The sequence below is a fragment of the Neofelis nebulosa genome, chromosome 1 (assembly GCF_028018385.1).
Source record: "Neofelis nebulosa isolate mNeoNeb1 chromosome 1, mNeoNeb1.pri, whole genome shotgun sequence".
In the NCBI taxonomy this organism is placed as follows: Eukaryota; Metazoa; Chordata; class Mammalia; order Carnivora; family Felidae; genus Neofelis; species Neofelis nebulosa.
In genome coordinates this window covers 82,042,310-82,063,481 of record NC_080782.1, presented here as the reverse complement: position 1 = coordinate 82,063,481, position 21,172 = coordinate 82,042,310, and the positions used below count along the sequence as shown (strand labels likewise).

The window sequence follows — 21,172 nt, the reverse complement described above, 5'->3', positions numbered from 1 at the left end:
TAGACCAGATGGACTTAATAGACATATATAGAACATTCCATCCAAAAGCAACAGAATACACATTCTTCTCAAGTGCACATGGAACATTCTCCAGGACAGGACATATGTTAGGCCACAGAACAAGTCTCATTACACTTAAGGAGACTGAAATCATATCAAACGTCTTTTCACAGTGGTATGATTCAAGAAATCAGTTACAAAAAGAAAATGAAAAATCACAAATATGTGGGATTAAACAACATGCTACTGAATAACCAGTGGGTGAACAAAGAAATAAAATACAACTGAAAATGGAAATACAACTTACCAAAATCTATGGGATGCGGCAAAAGCAGTTCTGTGAGGGAAGTTCATAGCAATACAGGCCTAGCTCAAGAAACAAGACCAATCTTAATAATATAAGAGAGGAAATAAATGAGATAGGGATTAAAAGGCAATATAAAAAGATCAATGAAATTAAGAACTGGTTCTTTGAAAAGATAAACAGAATTGGCAAACCTTTAGCTCGTTACACCAAGAAAAAAAGAGAGGGCTCAAATAAATAAAATGAGAAATGAGAGAGGAGAAGTTACAACTGATACCACAGAAATACTAAGGATTATGAGATTATTGTGAATAATGATAGGCCAACAAATTATACAACCTAGAAGAAAGGGATATATTTCTAGAAACATACAATAATTAATACATTAATGAGAGAAGTTAAAGAATACACAAATAAATGGAAAGATAGTCCATGCTCATGGACTGGAAGAATTAATATTGTTAAGATGGTCATACTATTCAATGACTATATTATAAAACTAAGTAATCAAAATAGTCTGTCAATTATTATACCTTTGTAATATAGTGGATATATGGAAATGTACTTTGGTGCAGCCACTATTGAAAGCAGCACAATATTCTTTTGGATTTTAGGGATTTAGTGCAGTTTCAACATATGATCTAAATTGTCATTGTAGTTCACCACCTTGCATTTTGTTTTAAAGACACAGAGACTTAAAATGAGGTTCTTCTCTCTCAAAAAAAAAAAAAGAAGTTGATGGCAATGTGGAACTATATTTAGAGCAATCTGTTGGTGCTTCAGTGGAATCTATCTTATTGGTAAAATGTAGAGTAGGCTTAAAATGTTTTCTTTTTAATATTTTAATTTTAATTTTAATTTATAGAAAGAGAAATTGAGCATGTGAGCAGGGAAGATGGGAAGAGGGATAGAGAGAGAGAATCCCAAGCAGGCTCCATCTCTAACATGGAGCCCTATGCAGGGCTTGGTTTCACCACTCTGGGATCATGACCTGAGCTGGAATCAAGAGTCAGACACTCAACCGACTGAGCCACTGAGGTACCCCCATATGTTTGTTTGTTTGTTTTTAAGTTAAATATCATTCCACTGACTCCACAGTAATAAAAATAAAAATTTTGCTTAATCATAAAACTTCACTTACTAGATTCAACTCACGTATATGATAAACTCTTAATTCCTATAGGGTAAATACTTTGGGAAATGAAAAGTTCCCTTGAACTGGTTGGTATTATACTAGCATATTCCTTCTAACTAAGTACAACTTCCACAAAGTTCTATGGCAGAGAAGTTTGGATGCTGCAGCTTATAGGCACATTATTAAAGAATCTCTGCAAAACAATATAACTTCATAGAGTTCCAAATAAATTTAAGATATTCATAGCACTCTTGCTACCCATCTAGCCACTACTCTTTCTATTTAATTAACACTTACTATTGAGAATCCATGAGATTCAGGGTTATGGAGCAATCCTGATCAGAAAGTGTTTAGGATGAATGAAAAGACAGTCCATTTGTTTGAGACATGGTAGTTTAGTTTCACTCAGAAAGTGAAGAGTATGCCAAAATCTCAAGTGCCACTGTCAATGGCATATATATTTTTTGGTATTAACCTGTAATGTCTTGAGTGTTCCCAGTTGAAAAATTGCTTCCGTATTATATCAAGCTCAAAAATCCTCAAAATCTTGGCATCTTACTTGATTAATATTACTTAGCCATAAAAAAAGGACTATATTGTGCCATTTGTGACAACATGGATGGACCTAGAGGATATTATCCTAGGTGAAGTAAGTCAGGCTGAAAAAGACAAATACCATATGATTTCACTTACATGGGTAATCTAAAAAAAAAAAAAAAAAAGAGAGAGAGAGAGAGAGAGAATAAACAAACAAAAAGCAGAATGAGAACTAAAAATACAGAGAACAAACTAAGGGCTGCCAGAGGGGAGGGTGAACTGGGCAAAATGGGTAAAGGGGAGTGGGAGACACAAGCTTCCAGTTATAGATGAATAAGTCATGGGAATAGAAGACACAGCATAAGGAATATTGTTAACGATATTTTAATAGTGTTGCATAGTGACAGAAAGCAGCTGTACTTGTAGTGAGTATAGCGTGGTGTATAAATTTGTCCTATCACTATGTTATACACTTAAAACGAAGGTATCATTTTGTGTCAATTATACCCAAATAAAAACATTGGGAAACAAAACAGAACAAATAAAATTAAACTCATAGATACAGAGAACAGAATGGTGGGTGCAGGGGGGAAGGGGACTTGGAAGGAGAGTGAAATGTGTAAAGGGGGTCAAGAGATACAGATATCCAGCTATAAAGTGAACAAGTCATGGATGTGTAACATACAGCATAGTGTCTATATCAATAGTATTGTAGTGCATATTTGAAATTACCAAGAGAGTAAATCTTAAAATCTTGTTTCTCATCACAGGGAAAAAAACTTCACTTTTTTGTAATTTTGTATAGTACAGTATAATACAGATGGTAACTAGACTTATTTTGTGGTGATCATTTCACTGTGTATACAAATATACAGGTATATGTTGTATACCTGAAAATAACATAATATTACATGTCACTTATACCTCAATTTAAAAAATGTAAAAAAACAAAAACAAAACAAAACAAAAGCTCAAAGACCCTCAGACCCTTTAGCTGCTTGATAGTAGCATATGTGTCCATTTGTACTGTTATTTTTCCTTAGCACCTAGAGTTCCTGGCCTATTATAAGTGTACAATAAATATTTTTTAGTAAAAGTAAAATGTAATCTAATGATTTTTAATACTCCCTAAGATAGTTTTATATACTTTCACTTGAAATCTGTGGAAATTTTAAATAAGTTATGAGTCTGGCTATGATCTCACTGACACCTCAGATCTTCATTGACATGAGTAAAGATCCAGAAGATGCTGAATGGAGTGGATATGAGTGGATTTGTTTTGTGAACTTATGGGTGAGAGAGGCAACTATCAACAGGAGCACATATTGTTTGCCATAGATCTCTTTCAAGAAGCTGGGATGTCCTGCTTCTCCGGCCTTTGGCTGATTCTGCAGCAGATGAATTGAAGCAGAAATTATAACAGGACATGCTTCCTGTTAGGAGCTATCATGAGTCACTGCATTTATTGGGAAGAAATTGTTCACAGTAATTTGAAGACCTTGATATAAGAGTGATCGTCACTGGCACAGGAATGCATGAAATAAAGAACTTGGTACCATTTCTAGTACCATTTGAAAATAATTGGGTTTAGAATGACATCAGAGATGTTTTTCTACATTAAGTGTTCTAAGAACAATGTGACTTCAGTGACAGGGACTCCAGTGAAAACCTGAAGTCATTTAGAAAATGTACCATGGCTTTGACAAGCATAAAGACTTATATATAATCCCAAATGTTACACAGCTGTTTCTAAAAAGTAGTAAGTGTAATATTATTGTCCTAATTACCTTTTTCCCCCCAAGAATGTGGTATTATATGGCATCCCTTACAATTAACTATGCTTAGTTGAAATCAGTATGCCAACCCTGTAACGTTATATACAATGCCATTAGTTGTGTTATGAATAAATGTACCAAACAAGGAAACACACACATATTTTAAAAAAATGAAAGAAAAAAAAAAGAGGTTGAAGTGTTGACAGGGGTGAATGGAGGTAGAAGATGAGGACACAGGAGGCAGATACACAGGATAATGGTGAAATTCTAAACCCTTGTGGAAAAAAAAAAAGAAATCTTGAGGAGTTCTAGTTCTCCTCATACTATAGAACTGAGGGTTCAAAGGTGTACTACCTAAATCTCAGAAATTAGAGAACCTCCAGCTGATGTCTGGGTAACATTAGTCAGCATCTCAAGTTATATGCTCCCAATGTTGTACCAACTTCTCCCTCAGTCCCCATTGAAATCCTACCATACATCCCAACACGTATACCAAAGCCTAGGACTCATTCTTGACTATGTTTTTCCTCTTACCTTCAATAACCAACCCAAAAGGAATTCTGTATTTGTTTCCAAAATAAGCTTTGAAGTCATTTACTTGTCTTCTATATCACTACTATTCCTGATCCTAGAACACCATCATTTCCTTCCTGGATAACTGCAAGAATTGTAATCTCCATTCTAACCACCCTTTCACCACTCTTGCCATGCTCCTTCCATAGCAGAGTGATCTATGAAAACAGTAAATAAAATCAAGTCTCTGTTTAAAAATCCTCTAGTGAGTTCCCATAAATCTGAGGATGGAATGCAAACTCCTGCAGTGGTGGAGAGTAGCTGGCCCCTCACCCAGTACCACTTGCTCTCAGTAGGCTTCTACCACCCTGCCTGCCTATACCTGAGAGGTGCCAAGATTTCTCCCGCCTTAGGGTTTTTGTTCTTGCTGCTCCTGGACATGTCTTTCTCCTTCTCATTCCATCCCCATCTTCTCATCCTTCCATGTAGGTCCAAATATCCCTCCTTGGGGAGGTCTTCCCTTTCTATTCTATTGAAAATTGTCCCTGTTTACCACATTGCTTTATTTATTTATTTATTTTTTGTAGCACTTGTTAAGATTTATAACTTACTTACATGCTATTTCTCTTCTGATCAGAGATGGGAGCCTGTGGCTTTTTCACAGTTGTATTCCCATTGCCATTTTATAATAAGCACCCCATACATATTGCTTGAGTGAAAAAGATTCTTTATTTGGATGTCCTTTGTGCCTTTGAAAACCACTGGCTTCCCACTTGTCTCTTCCTATGGCTCAGAGAAATCCATGGGCATATCCCATATTTTGACTTTCATATAGATCTTTTCTGCTTTCCACACCAAACGAACTTCCTAAAAATTGAGTCATGTAAATAGACCTCTGATAGGGTGGGGAGCAATTCTTCTTATTGCCATAAGGGTCCAGCCATGGCTGAATCCTAGTAGGCACGCAGATTGGGCTGAAATGGGCTGTTGATGTATTTGTCCTTGAAGTCTGTGCCAGTTAATCATTCTTCACCTCCAAAGTTAAGTGACTTTTCAAAAATATGACATATAACTTAGAGAGTCCTGAGAAGGAAAAATAAAACTGTATCGTCCTTCCTGAAATCAGTTTTAATCAGAGAGAAGTTAGTAGAACTCTAGATGGTGAAATGCATTTTCTTGTGGATCTGCAATTCTAATAGTTTTTTCTATTTTTTTTTATTGAGGTATAATTGAAAAATGAAATAGTAAGATAAAGTGCATATCATGATGATTTTATATGTATAAACTGTGAAAGGACTCCCTCTATTAAGTTTAATCAACAGATCCATTGCCTTATATATTGGCCTTTTTGTGTGTGTGTGAAGTTCTACTCTTACCACATCCAATTATACAATACAATGTTATCAACACAGTCATTGAGTTACATATTAGATACTAAGATTTTATTTATCTTATAACTGAAAGTTTGTATTACTTTTCTACCAACATTCCCTTATTTCCTCCAGCCCCCAGACCCTGGCAAGTGCTTTTCTATTCTCTGTTCCTATGAGTTTGACTTTTGACTTTTTTTTTTTTTTTTTTTTTTTTTTAGGTTTCGTTGTAAGTGATACCATGCGATGTTTATCCTTCTCTCTCTGGCTTATTGCACCTCACACAATGGCCTCAAGATCCATCTAAGTTTTCACATGTGGCAGGATTTCCTTCTTTTTAAAGACTGTGTAATATTCCATTGTATGTATATACTACAATTTCTTTATCCATTCACCCATGGCTGGAAATATAGGCTGTTTCCATGGTTTAGCTATTGTAAATAATACAGAGATGAACATGGCAGTACCGATTATCTCTTTCAGATAATGGTTTCATTACTCTTGGTTATATACTCAGAAGTGGGGTTTCTGGATTGTGTGGTAGTTCTGTTTTTATTTCTTGAGGAACCCCTATACGGTTTTCCATAGTGTCTATACCAATTTACATTCCTCCCACCAACAATGTACATAGTTCCCCTTCTCTCCACATCCTCACTAGCATTTGTTATTTCTTGTCTTTTTTATGATAGCCATTCTAACAGGTGTGAGCTGATATGTCATTGCAGTTTGACTTGCATTTGCCTGATTATTAGTGATGTTGAATAACTTTTCATGTACCTTTTGGCCATCTGTATTTTGTATTCTTTTTATTTTTAGGAAAGTATTTATTCATATTCTTTGTCCATTTTTTAATTGGGTTGTATGTTGTGTTGCTATAAGTTCCTGTTGTATTTCGGATATTAATCCATTATCAGATATGTGGTTTGCAAATACTTTCTCTCATTCCATAGGTAGCCTTTTCACTTTGTTGATGGTTTCTTTTGTTGTGCAGAAACTTTTTAGTTAAATGTAGTCCTGCTTATTTATTTGTGGTTTTGTTCCTTTGCTTATGGTGTCAAATCCAAAACGTCATTGCCAAGACGGATGTCAAGGAGCTTAACCTCTGTGTTTTCTTTTGGGTGCTTTATGATTTTAGGTCTTATGTTCAAGTCTTTAATCTACTTTCAGTAGATTTTTGTGTATGGTATAAGATAGAGGTCCAGTTTCATTCTTTTATATATGGCTACCAGTTTTCCCAACACCATTTTTTGAAACGACTGTCCATTTTCCATTGTATATTCTTGGTTCCTTTGTTACAAATTAATTGATTATATATGCCTGGTCTGTATCTGGGTTCTCTATTTTGCTCTATTGATCTATGTGTCTGTTTGTATGCCAATACCACACTGTTTTGATTACTATAGCTTTGTAATATAGTTCAAAATCTGGAAGTTTAATACCTCAAGCTTTGTTTTTCTTTCTTAAGATTTCTTTGGCTATTTGGTATATTTTATGGTTCCATACTAATTTTAGGATTGTTTTTTCCATTTCTGTGAAAAATGTCATTGAAATTTTGATAAGGATTGCATTGATTTTGTAGATTGCTTTGGGTAGTAGGGACAATTTAACAATATTAATTCTTCTAATCCATGAGCATGGACTATCTTTCCACTTATTTGTGTCTTCTTTAATTTCTTTCATCAGTGTCTTATGGTTTTCAGTATACAGGTCTTTCTCTTCACAGTTAAATTTATTTCTATGTATTTTATTCTTCTTGATGCAGTTGTAAATTGGAATGTTTAATTTCTCCTTCTGGTAGTCCATTGTTGGTGTATAAAAACACAATTGTTTTTTGTATATTGCTTTTGTGTCCTGCAATGTTACTGAATTCGCTGATTAGTTCTAACAGTTTTTTGGTGGAATCTTCAGGATTTTCTATATATAATACCATCTACAGATAGAAACAGCTTTAATGCTTTCTTTCCTCTTGTATGCCTATTATTTCTTTGTCTTGCCCAAGTCCTCTGCTCGGGACTTCCAGTACTGTGTTGAATAAAAATGACAATCCCTGTTTTGTTCTTGGTCTTAGAAGAAAAACTTTTATCTTTTTATAAGTGGGTATCATATTAGTCCTGGGCTTGTCATATATAACCTTTATTGTGTTGAAGTATGTTCCCTTTATACGCATTTTGTTGAGAGTCATTTATTTTAATCATAAATGGATGTTGATGATGTCAAATGCTTTTTCTTCATCTACTGAGATGATCATATGATTTTTATCCTTCATGTTGTTAATGCACTGCGTCATATAATTGATTTGCAGATGTTGAACCATCCTTGCATCCTGGGAACGAATACCACTTGATCATGGTGTATGATCTTTTTAATGTACTGTTGAAGTTTTTTTCCTAATATTTTGCTGAAAACTTTTTTTTATCTGCCTTTTTATCCTCATCTTGTCTCACTCTTTTTTTAAATTTAAGTATAATTGACATGTGTTACATTAGTTTCAGTATACAACATAGTAATTTGACAATTCTGTATGTTATACTATACTCACCATAGTAAGTGTAGTTACATCTATCACCGTACAATGTTATTAAAATATTATACACTGTATTCCCTACATGGTACTTTGTATCTCCATGGCTTATTTATTTCATAACTGGAAGTTTGTACCTTTTAATCCCCTTTATCTATTTTGCCCATCCCTTAGTCCTCTCCCCTCTGGCAACCACTAATTTGTTCTCTGTATTTATGATTCTGTCTCTGTTTGTTTCTCTGTTCGTTTGTTTTGTTTTTTAGATTCCACATATAAATGATATCATATGGTGTTTCTCTTTTACTTATTTCACTTACCATAATACCCTCCAGGTTTATTTTTGCTGAGTATTTTTACATCTATATTCATTAGGGATATTGGCCTGTATTTGTTTGTTTGTTTGTTTGTTTTTGTTTTGTTTTCCTCATACATTCTGTGTATGGCTTTGTTATCAGGGTAATGTTGTCCTCATATAATGAGTTCGTAAGTTTTTTCCTCAAATATTGGTATTTGTTCGTTTTTAAAATGTTTCGTAGAATTCACCAGTGAAGACATTGGTACTGGATTTTTCTTTCTTGGGAGTTGTTTGATTACTGATTCAATAGTAATTTGTCTATTCATATGTTCTCTTTCTTCATGATTCAGTATTGGTAGGTTGCATCATTTTCAGAATATATCCATTTCTCCTAGGTTGTTCAATTCATTGGTGTATAATTGTTTATAGCAGTATCTTATTATTCTTTGTATTTCTGTGATCTTGGTTGTAATGTTTTCACTTTCATCTATAATTTTATTTGAGTCCTCTTTTCTTGCTTAGTCTAGCTAAACGTTTGTCTGGTTTGTTTATCATTTAAAAACTTTTTATTCTTTCCATAAATTTTGGTGTGTTGTATTTCCATTTCATTTGTTTCAAATATTTTTTTTATCTCTATTTTGATTTTTTTCTTTGACTCATTGGTTATCAGGAGCATGTTGTTTAATCTCCACATATTTGTGAATTTTCCAGTTTTTTTTTTTTTCATAATTGATTGGTAGTTTCACACCTTTGTGGTTGGAAAAGATGCTTGATATGACTTCAGTCTTAAATTTATTGAAACTTGTTTTGTGGACTAAAATATTATCTATCCTGGAGAATGTCCCATTTGCACTTGAGAAGGATGTGTATTAGAATTGAATGGAATTGAATGGAATATTCTGTATATGTCTGTTAGGTTATCAAGCCTAACATATAATTTTTTAAAAAAATTTTTTAATGTTTATTTTTGAGACAGATACAGAGCATGAACAGAGGAGGGACAGAGAGAGGGAGACACAGAATCTGAAGCAGGCTCCAGGTTCTGAGCTGTCAGCACAGAGCCCAACATGGGGCTTGAACTCATGGACCGCAAGATCATGACCTGAGACGAGGTCAGATGCTTAACCGACTGGGCCACCCAGGTGCCCAGAGCCTAACATATAATTTAAGTTTAATGTTTCCTTATTGACTTTCCACCTGGATTATCTATCCAATGTTGAATGTGGGGTATTAAAGTCTCCTGCTGTTATTGCATTGTTGTTTCTCTCTTCAGATCTTGTAATATTTGCCTTATGTATTTAGCTGCTCCTATTTTTGCATGCATAAATATATACAAATACATCCTCTTAGTGAATTGACTCCTTTATTATTATATAATGACCTTCTTTGTCTCTTGTTACAGTGAATCTATTTTGTTTGGTATCAATATAGCTATCCCTGAATTCTTCTGGTTTCCATTTGCATGGAATGTCTTTTTCTATACCTTCACTTTTAGTCTGTTTGTTCTTAAAATTGAAGTGATTCTCTTGTATACAGCATATAGTTGGGACTTGTTTTTTATCTGGTTAGCCACTTTGTGTCTTTTGGTTAAAGAATTTAGTTCATTTACATTTGAAGTCATTATTGATAAGAATGGACTTACTATTGCCATTTTGCTAATAATTTTCTGGTTGCTTTGTAATTCATTGTTCATTTTTTTTTTTAAATCTCTCTCCCTTTTTCTAATGTTTATTTATTTTGAGAGAGAGACAGAGACAGAGAGAGAGAATCCCAAGTAGGTACCACGCTGTTAGTGCAGAGCCCAATGCAGGACTCAATTCCACATACTGTGTAATCATAACCTGAGCTGAAATCAAGGGTTGGATACTTAACCAACTGAACCCCAGGCATCCCATTTTTTATCTCTTGTTTTCTTCTGTGATTTTCTTTCTTTTCTTCCTCCTCCCCCTTCTCCCCCTCTTCTTCTTCTTCTCCTCCTCCTTTTCTATAGTGCTATGCTTTGATTCCTTTCTCTTTTATCTTTTGTGTATCTACTACTGGTTTTTGCTTCATGGTCACCATAAACTTTACACAAAACATCTTATATCATAAACATCTTATATTTATACATAAAACATCTTATATTTATAACAGTCTATTTTAAACTAATAATTTAACTTCAAATACACACAAAAACTGTTGCTTAACCAACTGAGCCTCCCAGGTGCCCCCTCTGCATCTTCTTCACACCCTTTTCTCTCAAAATTATCTTGCTGTGAGAAACTTCAAGTTTCTGGGGGAAAAACTCTATTTTTTTCAGGAGAGTTCTGAGACATCTCTGACAAGAAAAAAAGTGGCTTTTTAATCAGAGTATACATTTGCAAATCTACAAATATTAGTTTTTCTTTTGTTTGGGTCACAGGTTGTTCTTTTCTACTCTTTCTTCTTTTTGCCGAAACCAATGCCTTGGGTGTAAGTAAGGCTTTCAAGACGTTTTATGTTCCTTTGTGAGATGCTTTGGAGTTAATATATACCCCTTATGTGACAGGCCTGGTTACAAGAGAAATCATTATAATTTTTCTGTGTCTGGGGCCTGACTCTTGCTTGTTGTCTTAATGTTTCCGAAGCTCTAATCTGAAATACACTGATATACTTATTTGGTATGTAGTCCTCTGTGCCTTGCTTCTTGTAGTATCTTATCTTTCATCCACTTGTCTAGAAAAATTACTATGGAGTCCAGTGGGTGTGCTTCAAGCTTTCTCATAAAAACTCACTGTTTGGAGTTTTACTCTGAGGGGGATTTGCAAGATTAGGGATAACCAGGTTGGCAAGAAAACTGTAGTTTTATTTGTTTGTTCTTTCAATCCACAAAAACTCTAGAAATTCTTCCTTTTTACAGTTTTTCAAATTTAAGAGTAACTGTTTCTCTATTGAACATTTTCATCATTTACTTTTCTTCTAATTGCCTTGTTCTGTCCTTCTCTTCTTTTCTCCCCTTTCCTTCAAAACATGCATTGGCATTGCTTTGTGTCAAACAGTATATGATTTTAAATATAGCCAAATGTTTAATGGTTAGGTTGAATAGCTTCAGATACCATCTTTCATCTGTGTTGCTGAATGAAGCTTTAACAGAGCTGTTTATAAATGTTCTGCTAGCTTTTCTCTTTTCTGGCTTTTTCTTTCTAGAGTTACCCAGTTGGATTTATATATATTTATTATATCTTCCAACTCTTGCTGACTGGACTTCTGGTTTCAGATGCTACCCATGGTTATTGATGTCATGGTTATTGATTGAAATTATTGTTTTTGGTTCTCCTGTGTATGTTTTGATACTCATATATACTGGACTTTGTTTTATTTTCAAAAATGCTGTTTCTCTGAATTTGTCACAATTTGCATCCTTTGCCCAACTTCTAGAAAATTAACAATTGCACACATATGGAGGCAAATGCAGACTTACTGGGTTCAATCCGCTTATGTAGGTCACTGATAAAAATAAATAACTTGGTGCTTTTTCTCTTGATGCAGAAAATAGGTTACTGTGGTCCCATGGAGAATATCTTCTCATTTTACTGTGTTACACTGTTGCTTCTAGAAAGTGATCATGTCAATCCTTTCTGAAGCTCTGACATTAATTTTTTTTTTAATATAGTGCAGCTAAGTCAACATAGGACAATTATGTTTGAAGTTTTATTTTATTTTAATTTTACTATCTGTATGTATGAGGAGTAATAAGAGAATAAGTCTAAAGCAGAACTTCACTGTCCTGTGGTAACTCAGCCAGGTGTGTTGTCTTCCAAAAATATTTAAACATAGAGACACATGTAGAGGGTTTTGCTTTCCTACTAGGTATATTATTCTGTAATTTTCTTTTGCCACTTAAAATTACATCATAGCATCTCTCTGGTTAATAGGTATATGTCATATTCTTTAGTAGCTGCATAATAGTATGGATATATTATAGTTTATTTAATCATTATCCTTATCATGGACATTAAATTTGCTTTTAATTTTTTTAACCACTAAAAATACTGTTTTACATTATTGCAATTTTACAGTTAGACCTCTTTTGAATATATCCATTCATTCTGGTGCTTTTAATGCTGTAGGATAGATTCCCGAAAGATAATTGCTGGGTCAAGATGTATATGCATTTCTTATTTGCAATGGATATCACCACGTTACTTTGTGAAAGGTTCTAGCAATCATGCTTCCATCAGCAATATGTCCATTTTCCTACATCCTTCTAAACACTGGATATTTTTACTTAAAAAAATTTTTTTTAATATTTATTTATTTTTCAGAGAGAGACAGAGAAAGACAGAGGCTGAGGAAGGGAAGGCAGAGAGAGAGGGAGACACAGAATCCAAAGCAGGCTCCAGGCTCGGCGCTATCAGCACAGAGCTGGACGCAGGGCTCAAAGCCATGAACCGTGAGATCATGACCTGAGTCAAAGTCAGATGCTTAACTGACTGAGCCACCCAGGTACCCCAAGGATGTTTTTACGTTTTTAAATGTAGGCTAAACTGATGTTTAAAAAAGAGTATCATGTTTTAATTTCTATACCTTTTGCCCACTGATGGGGTCAATGAGGTTGGGCTTTTTTTGTTTTCTGTTTTTGTTTTTGTTTTTATTTTTGTTTTTGTTTTTTTGGTTGGTTGTTTAAATTTTATAGCCATTTGGATTTTTCTCCTGCTCATAGCCTTTGCTTATTCTTATTTTGAGTTGTTTTCTTCTTTTCAGTTTATAGTTCTTTATCTTTTAGAACTAGCAATTTTATATTTGTATTTTTTAAATAAACTTTTAATTTTAGAACAGTTTTAGATTTACAGAATAATTATGAAGATAGTATGGAAAGTTCCCATATGACCCTCATCCTCCCTGCCCCATTTCCCTTGTTATTAACATCTTGCATTAGTATGGTGTATCTGTTACAATTAATGAACCAACATTGATACATTGTTATTAACTAAAGCCCATACTTTAGTCAGATATTCTTAGTTGTTTTTTCTAATGTCCTATTTCTATTACAGTATACCACCCAGGATACCATATTACATTTAATTGTCATGTCTCTTTAGGCTTCTCTGTGCTATGAAAGTTTCTCAGACTTTCCTAGTTTTTGATGACCTGGACGATTTTGAGGGCGCATTCTCATCTTATTCTGGATTTAAGGGACAAAAAATCCATTATCTTTTCAGTAAGTATGATGTTAGCTGTAGTTACTTCGTAGAGGTTATTTATCAGTTTGAGGAATTTCCCTTCTATCTCTAGTTTTCTGCTTGTTACAGATTTTGCAGATCTCCCCATTCTATAATTTATCTTTATATTTTGTTCTCTTTTCATAAACATCTTACACTTGTCTTCCAATACTTTTTTTGAGAGAGAGGTGGGGGGGAGACAGAGAGAGAGACCGAGCATGTGAGAGTGGGGAGGGGCAGAGGGAGAAGGAGAGAGAATCTTAAGCAGGCTTCACACCCAGCACAGAGCCTGACATGGGGCTTGATCTCATGACTGTAAAATCATGACCTACACTGAAATCAAGAGTTGGACACTTAACTGACTGAGCCACCCAGGCGCCCCTCCCAACATTTTCCTAGATTATATAATCTAGGAAATCTAGGATTATATATAATCTAGATAAACCTTGAGCTGCTTTGTATCAATCACTTCTTCCATTCTTCGTTTATTTTTCTCTCCAATGTGTAAGACTTCCAAGCAGTCAAACATACAGACTTAGGATTTTTCTGGGTTCAATTTCTAGGGATTACTTCTTCCTAGTTTTTTGATCTTCGAAAAGTTCTTTTACCTCTCTGAGCCTCAATTTGCTTCTCTGAAAAAGTTGGTGTAGTATTCCTTTCTCAAAGGATCTTTGTGACATATTTATAAGTGCTGAACAAGTGGTCGTTATTTATCTTTTATGGAGAAAGTTACTGTATTTTTTCATCCTGGAAAGCATTAGAATTACACTCTCTAGCTGTGTGACATATTTGGGGAACAAAAGTGACCAGAATATATTTCCATTTATGCAACTTTTTTATTCTGTGAGCAAAGAAATATCTTGGTCATAGCTTTGACCCAACCATGTTATAGCACTGTTATAAATAAGTAATCTCTGGGGCGCCTGGGTGGCGCAGTCGGTTAAGCGTCCGACTTCAGCCAGGTCACGATCTCGCGGTCCGTGAGGTCGAGCCCCGCGTCAGGCTCTGGGCTGATGGCTCGGAGCCTGGAGCCTGTTTCCGATTCTGTGTCTCCCTCTCTCTCTGCCCCTCCCCCGTTCATGCTCTGTCTCTCTCTGTCCCAAAAATAAATAAAAAAATGTTAAAAAAAAAAAAAAATAAGTAATCTCTTTTTAACTATTAGCCTTGACCTGTATAATAAAAGTGTTGTTAAATTTTGTTGCAGGGAAACTTGATGGAGACAAACTTTCACATACATGAATAAAATATTATGGCCATAACTTGGAAGGTTGAGTGCTTAAATGCTTCACAGCAATTATAAGTCAACCCAAGGAATGTTATTAAATTACTAGTATGTAAATTCTTAGTATACTATTATTTCATTATGACACTCAGATGGGATTTGTATGTCCTACACACACAGTTGTCAGAGATCAGAGGTTGATGACTGCTGTCCTTTGTCCCAGTAATTATTTTGTATTTCTCAGATTTACATCACAAAGTAGGAAGAACTTGGCTAGAAATAGCTAAGGTTCTGCTGACAAGAGGATTTAACTGGGAATGTGCTCTTGGAATTTCTGAATTTGAAGAAGTATGATTGCTGAAAGCATACCAAGTGTTTAAAAGGTAATATTTGCCAACCATATAAAACCAGAATTAGTCGTGGGCTAGAAATTGAGCTATCTGTGTGGTGGGAGACCGTTGTTTCCCTTGCTTTGAGTTGCTTATCCTTTTTTGATTTCTCCAGATATAAAACAGTAATCATATTTTCCATTGTTTAGCTCATGGAATGTTAGAACGGAATAGGATAATGTGGGCCTAAGATTCTTCACTTGTTTTCCATTACTTGTAGGCTGAAATCCAAATTCCTTAGCAATATCATAGTGGTTGAAAACATAGGTTTTGGAATTAGATACAGGTTGTGAGCCCAGATTCTGACTCTGCCATATACAGCCATGTTCTTGGGCAGTTTACTTGAGCTTTCTAAGTTTCGGTTTCCTCGTCTATGAAATGGAGATAATAATAGTTCCTTCCTCATCGAGGTTGGTATGAGAGTTAACCTAGGTAGTATAAGCACAATACAAGCACAGGGTTTGGTGCATTTTATGTGTTCAGTAAATGGTAGCTGCTGGTGTCCACGTCTCCATGGCACATAAGGCCTTTGCTACCTGGTCTTTTTCACTTCATCTGCCATCATTAACTCCCTAAATTCATCCCATTTATCCTGAATACACTCCTTTATTACAACACACCTTACTTCCTGACTTTTCTCCGCTGTGTCTTTTTGATGTCAGAAATGTTATCTTGTTCATAGGCGGATTTTCCTTAGTTAGCACATAGTGGAACTATAGCCAGTTGACTCAAGAAAATTGTGTAGAATCAAACTAATGTTGGGATCGTCATAAATAAATAAGGATTGGTCAAATAAGTATATAGTGAGTACATTAAAAAATAAAGTAAATAAAAATCCCTGTGTATATAAGACATCTGAACCAGTGGTCATTGGCCAAACTAAGTATAGAGCTATTTTGTTTGGTCTCTTGATGTTAAAATAAGTCAGGAAAATTTATAACAAAAGTTTTAATTTCTGACTTCTCTTGAAAAGTTTGGAGATCTAGCAACTGAACCTCCCTTGCTGCATAGAAATGGTTGGAATTCTTCAATTAGACCCATTCTCCATTCACATGACATAGATGCATCACAATAGTGTCTCTATGTGACTACCAGTATAAAGTTCATCTTTTCCTCCAGAAAACATGATTTGATTAATGCAGAATAGGAAGAGTACTGCTCTTTACCCATTCCCAGGTAGGTAGAGTTAGCTGATCTACCTGAAGAAGCAATGGCAGCCACCCACCCCACACCCCAGAAAGCCTAATCAAATGCTCTTAAAAATATTTGATCTTGTTAAGCTTATATCGCCATAGCTATGTATAGTCTTGCTGATTTTGGTATTGTTGATTTATTCTGTGCCCTCCTGAGAAGCCCTACAGTTTGTGAAGATGAATTCGAGTTATTAATAGAGATAGTGGCTTATAATAGATGAGTTTTGTCTCTTACAGCCCCATGACCCAGGTGCATGTGGTTTTGGCCACATTGAGACAGGGCCAAGGGACTATGTGTAGTCATGTTAGGAGGCTGCGTAGGGGAGTATTTGATGTGGGCATCAGGCCACTTTACATGCTGATTTTTTTGGGGGGGGTTGTACATTCAACTTTTGACAACTTGAATAACTGTTTGTCACCTCTGTGACTATAGGTACATCCCATACATACCCATGCTTAGGAAAATACCCAAAAAGAACAAAGGGAAATGATTTAGCAATGATCTAGTTAATTTGGTAAATGTAAACACCCAACTGGCTATATCATATTATGTTTTGAAACTTGAATTGTGCACTACATTGACTAAATTGAGCATAAAATTGCCAGATCAGTTTACTCCATGTTTTACAGATACAGAATAAAAGCCAGATTAAGCAAAGAGATAGTATTTTCCTTTGAGCAGAGTGTGGGAATTTGAGTTTCTTATCAGAATTTGAAAACTGTGAATGTTAAATTATACTAGGATGGCACTTCCTGTTTTTACTTGTCGTTGAATTTATTTTCTTCTTCTGAAGCCCACAGCGAGCTTTTGACTGTATATCCTTTAATGCACTGATGTGAGCAGAGATGGGGTAGAGTTGCAGCCAGAAAAAGATTTAAAAATCTACTCAAGAAAATTTTGTATCATTCAGCAGCTCAGGTACAGGAATAAACATGACTCGTCTGAGATTTGGCAACCTCACATTCCTCTTTCAAAATGAAGCACATCCAAAACACCTTCATGAGGTGCATACTAATTGTCTCTTGCTGCTTGCTAGTTATTGTGTTATTACCTAATCCAATCCAATCAGACATTCAAAAGGATATCTATTTCTAATAGTGTGATCTAGTTGGATTAAGTACAGACCCTGACATTTGGCACTGGTGCCACTGACTTACTTGTCAGACTCTTTGAAATATCAGTCAACATGACAGTGTCTGAGTTTCCATAAAGGACATTATGTTATCTGCCCCTGTGTCCAAATAAAGGTATTATAATGACTTAAAGGTAAATTGCTGTAAATGAAAATAATACAATTCAGTGAATATGCTAGGAAATCATTGGATGGATATATAGGCAATACATGTAAGAGAATAACAGAGTGACTCCATTTTCATCCTTGTTCTCCCAGGGACTGGTAGAGTGCCAAGCTGCCTATTTCCCTCATGATTGCTGAAGGATGAATTTATCCATCAGCAGTAGCGCTTTGGTAACTACTTACTCTAACAAGGTTAAGTTACTTCAACTCTGCAGATCTCAGACTTTTCTATCTATAAAATGATTGGGATTAGCTTGTAAAAAACATTTTCTTACAGGTCCAAAATTTGACTCTTTGATTTGATGTATTGTAAAACATGGCAAATATAAATATATATATATTTATATATGCTATGTATATATATAATATATACATATATATTATATATATATATATATATACATACACACACACACACACACATATACTTGATAGGATGGTCTTTGAGGATTAGAGTAAGAAAATGAGCAATGACTTAAATAATAAACTTATATAAAATTAAATAATGAAAAGAAATTTATAAAAAAGATAAATAGTTGTTTTAATGGCTGATAAACAACAACCATGACTATTAGCATATGACTATTGTCCTAAGTGAAAATCTGTCCCTTTTGTGGTGTGGAGTGTGGAAATTTTAATGTTTGAAAGTTACCATCAAGAATTTTGGTGTATCGGGGTGCCTGGGTAGCTCAGGTGCTTAAGCGTCCAACTCTTGGTTTCGGCTCAGGTCATGATCTCACAGTTTTGTGAGTTCAAGCCCTGAGTCTGGTTCTGCACTGGCATTGCGAAGCCTGCTTGGAATTCTCTCTCTCTCCCTCTCTCTCTGCCCCTCCCCTGCTCACACTGTCTGTGTCTCTCTCAAAATAAATAAATAAACTAAAAAAAAAAAAAGAATTTTGAGTATTAAAAGTTCCAGGTTGACACAGGCTTCTGTACATATAGAATTGATTTCCTCTTAATTCCAGGTGACCCCTTTTATTATGAAATGACTACCAAATCCTTTCTCTTAAAGATGTTAGGGACTGGCCTGGAAGGAGTGTGAGAACTTTCCTTCCTTTAGTTCCTTTTAAGGTGCTGAAAGCCTTGCTCCTCTGCTGAGGTCTGACTTGCCTTGGGAGCTCAAAGCTGCAGGGCCTGTTTAGCTGCTGTGTTTTACATGTGCTGACCAAGGTTTATATCCCAATTGCTTATGTATCAGAGTGCTGAAGTTGAGAAAGCACCTTTGAAAAATTCAGTGATATCTGTTCCTAGAGGGATTTATATTTGATTCTTTTTCCTATCACTCCTTCCTCTTCACTTTGTTCTCTTTTGTTTCTTCCTTTGTGTGACTCTCATTCATTTATTTATTCATAAACACATATACCAAACATGGTGTTGGATCATGAGGATAGAGAGCTAAGATATGTTACTTACTGTCTAGGAGCTTACTGCCCAGCATCATGTTTTTGGGTGCAATTTCTTTGCAAGTTTGGTCCTTTGCTATTTATAGCTTCTGGGAATGTACTTACATTTTGAATGCTTAGTTTTTGACTCTTAGCCTTATATAATTCATTCCTAAATTCTGTTATGTATCTGTAATAGCCCATTGAAGGAAGCTGTTTTTAGCCATAATTTAGTGGATATGAACACTTAATATTAGTTTTCTTTCATTTTGCAAGTATCTCTTTCAATAAAAAATTCAAAACTAGGATTTTTGCAGCTATAAGCTTTCTGGTAACCAGGTTCTAATCTTATTTGATGACTATACTTGGGGGTGAATGTGGAAAGGAAAATTTTTATTTAGGTAGTAAAATCTGACTCCTCCCCCAACTATATTGAGATCCTCTGATGAGGCTATAAACTTACTGATTCTATTTCCTTTTCTTTCTCCTTGATAGTAATGGATATGGGAGGCAAAAGACTCAGATCTCCGTTTGAAACTTCTTGGATGGTTAGTAGAGAAATCCTTGCAAGCTTTCAGAGTTGAGGATGGAGAAGCTGCCTATTATTGTAGCTAAGCCTAAGGAGAGGGAAATATTAGGAAAACACCATTGTAAGGAGCCAAGGAGTCAGTTTGTCTGAGACAGAAGAATTTTGGTTAATCAGACCTTATTAAAATTTGACTTAGATAGTGCTTTTCAAAAACAATGAAAATGAATGTTTTGATTCTTTATTGCTTCTTAACTTTCCTCTTCCCCCAAACTTGGTGGCTTTAAACAACAATCATTATATTATATCTCCTCATTCTCTGGGCTGATTGGGTTCAGCTGAGTCCTTTTGCTTCACATGAGGTCACTTGGGGATACAGCTTTCTTGGAACTCACCTGGGCCAGAGCATGCAAGATGGCCAAGATAGTAGTGGACAGGTAATATTGGCCATCAGCAGGTAGCTCAGTGGGGGCATTCTGGTGGGGGGGGGGGGTCTTGATTCTCCTCAAGGCCTTCCACGCTTCTCCTTATGGCTACTTAGGCTTCCCTGTAGCATGGCTGCTGGATTTCACAAGGCAGGAAGTGGAAGCTGCCAGTCCTCTTAAAGGCTAGCCTAAAGGGTGCACGACTTTACTTCCCCTGCATTCTATTGGTCGGGAGCAGTCACAGGTCCAACGTCTATTCAAAGGGGGTGAGGAAAGAAGACTTCACTTCTCAGTGGAGGTAGTGACAAAGATGTTGCAGTTATCTTTAATCTGCTATAGTAAATCTGTTTATAGCTAATCAATATAAAAGCTGACATTTGAAAAAAAGACAGGGGCATAAAAAGGCCTGGGAAGTTCAAAATCTGCCTGAATGCATATTTTATAAAGGGGAAGAATAGCTGCATTTTGATCACATTCAGGTGGACTCAAGGAAAGGTTACCTTAGACAGTTCATTGTTTCTCAAACTTGAGTGTTCACCAGAATTACTAGGAGGGTATGTTAAAATATAGATTGCTGGGCCACACTCCCAGAATTTCTAAGTAAACAGGCCTGGGGTGGGGCCAGGGGATTGACATTTCTAAGAAACTCCCAGATGATGCTGATGTTAATGGTCTTGGGAACCACACTTGGAGAACCACTGCCTTAGACTGTGCAGGGCCAGAAAGAGTGAGGAAAAGAGGAAAGAAAAAAGAAGGAAATATATTATTTTCCCTCTAATAGTATTTTAAAAAGCCTAGTGTCAATAGTATAAATTTAAGTTTCAGGCCACCATGAACATATTAACATAGGGCCTTTATGTTTGTCAGAGTAATTAATCCTAGTGCTACAACATGAGCCCCTGAAATCTCATTAGCTTAACACAACAAAGGTTTATTCTTACTTATGTCAAGTCCAATATGAGTCAGTAGCGTTCCTCTGTAGGGGCTACAGCATCTGGAACGTGTACCTCTTTGCTGCTGATGCAGGGGAAGAGAGAAGAGAAGAGATAAGCAAGCCACATCAGCTCTTAACTGCCCCAGCCTAGAAGTGACTCAGGTTCCCTTCTC

The 21,172-nt window shown here is 35.5% G+C and overlaps 1 long non-coding RNA gene across 3 annotated transcripts in view; it reads left to right on the top strand.

The window, feature by feature from the left end:
- Positions 1-21,172, top strand: part of LOC131510064 (uncharacterized) — a 191,329-nt gene that overhangs the window by 156,727 nt on the left and 13,430 nt on the right. For all 3 annotated transcript variants that reach the window (XR_009260888.1, XR_009260887.1, XR_009260886.1), the window contains exons 7-11: positions 1,170-1,342; positions 9,427-9,562; positions 12,734-12,914; positions 13,511-13,629; positions 15,097-15,235. This is a non-coding gene — a long non-coding RNA (uncharacterized LOC131510064). The remainder of the gene's footprint in view (positions 1-1,169; positions 1,343-9,426; positions 9,563-12,733; positions 12,915-13,510; positions 13,630-15,096; positions 15,236-21,172) is intronic.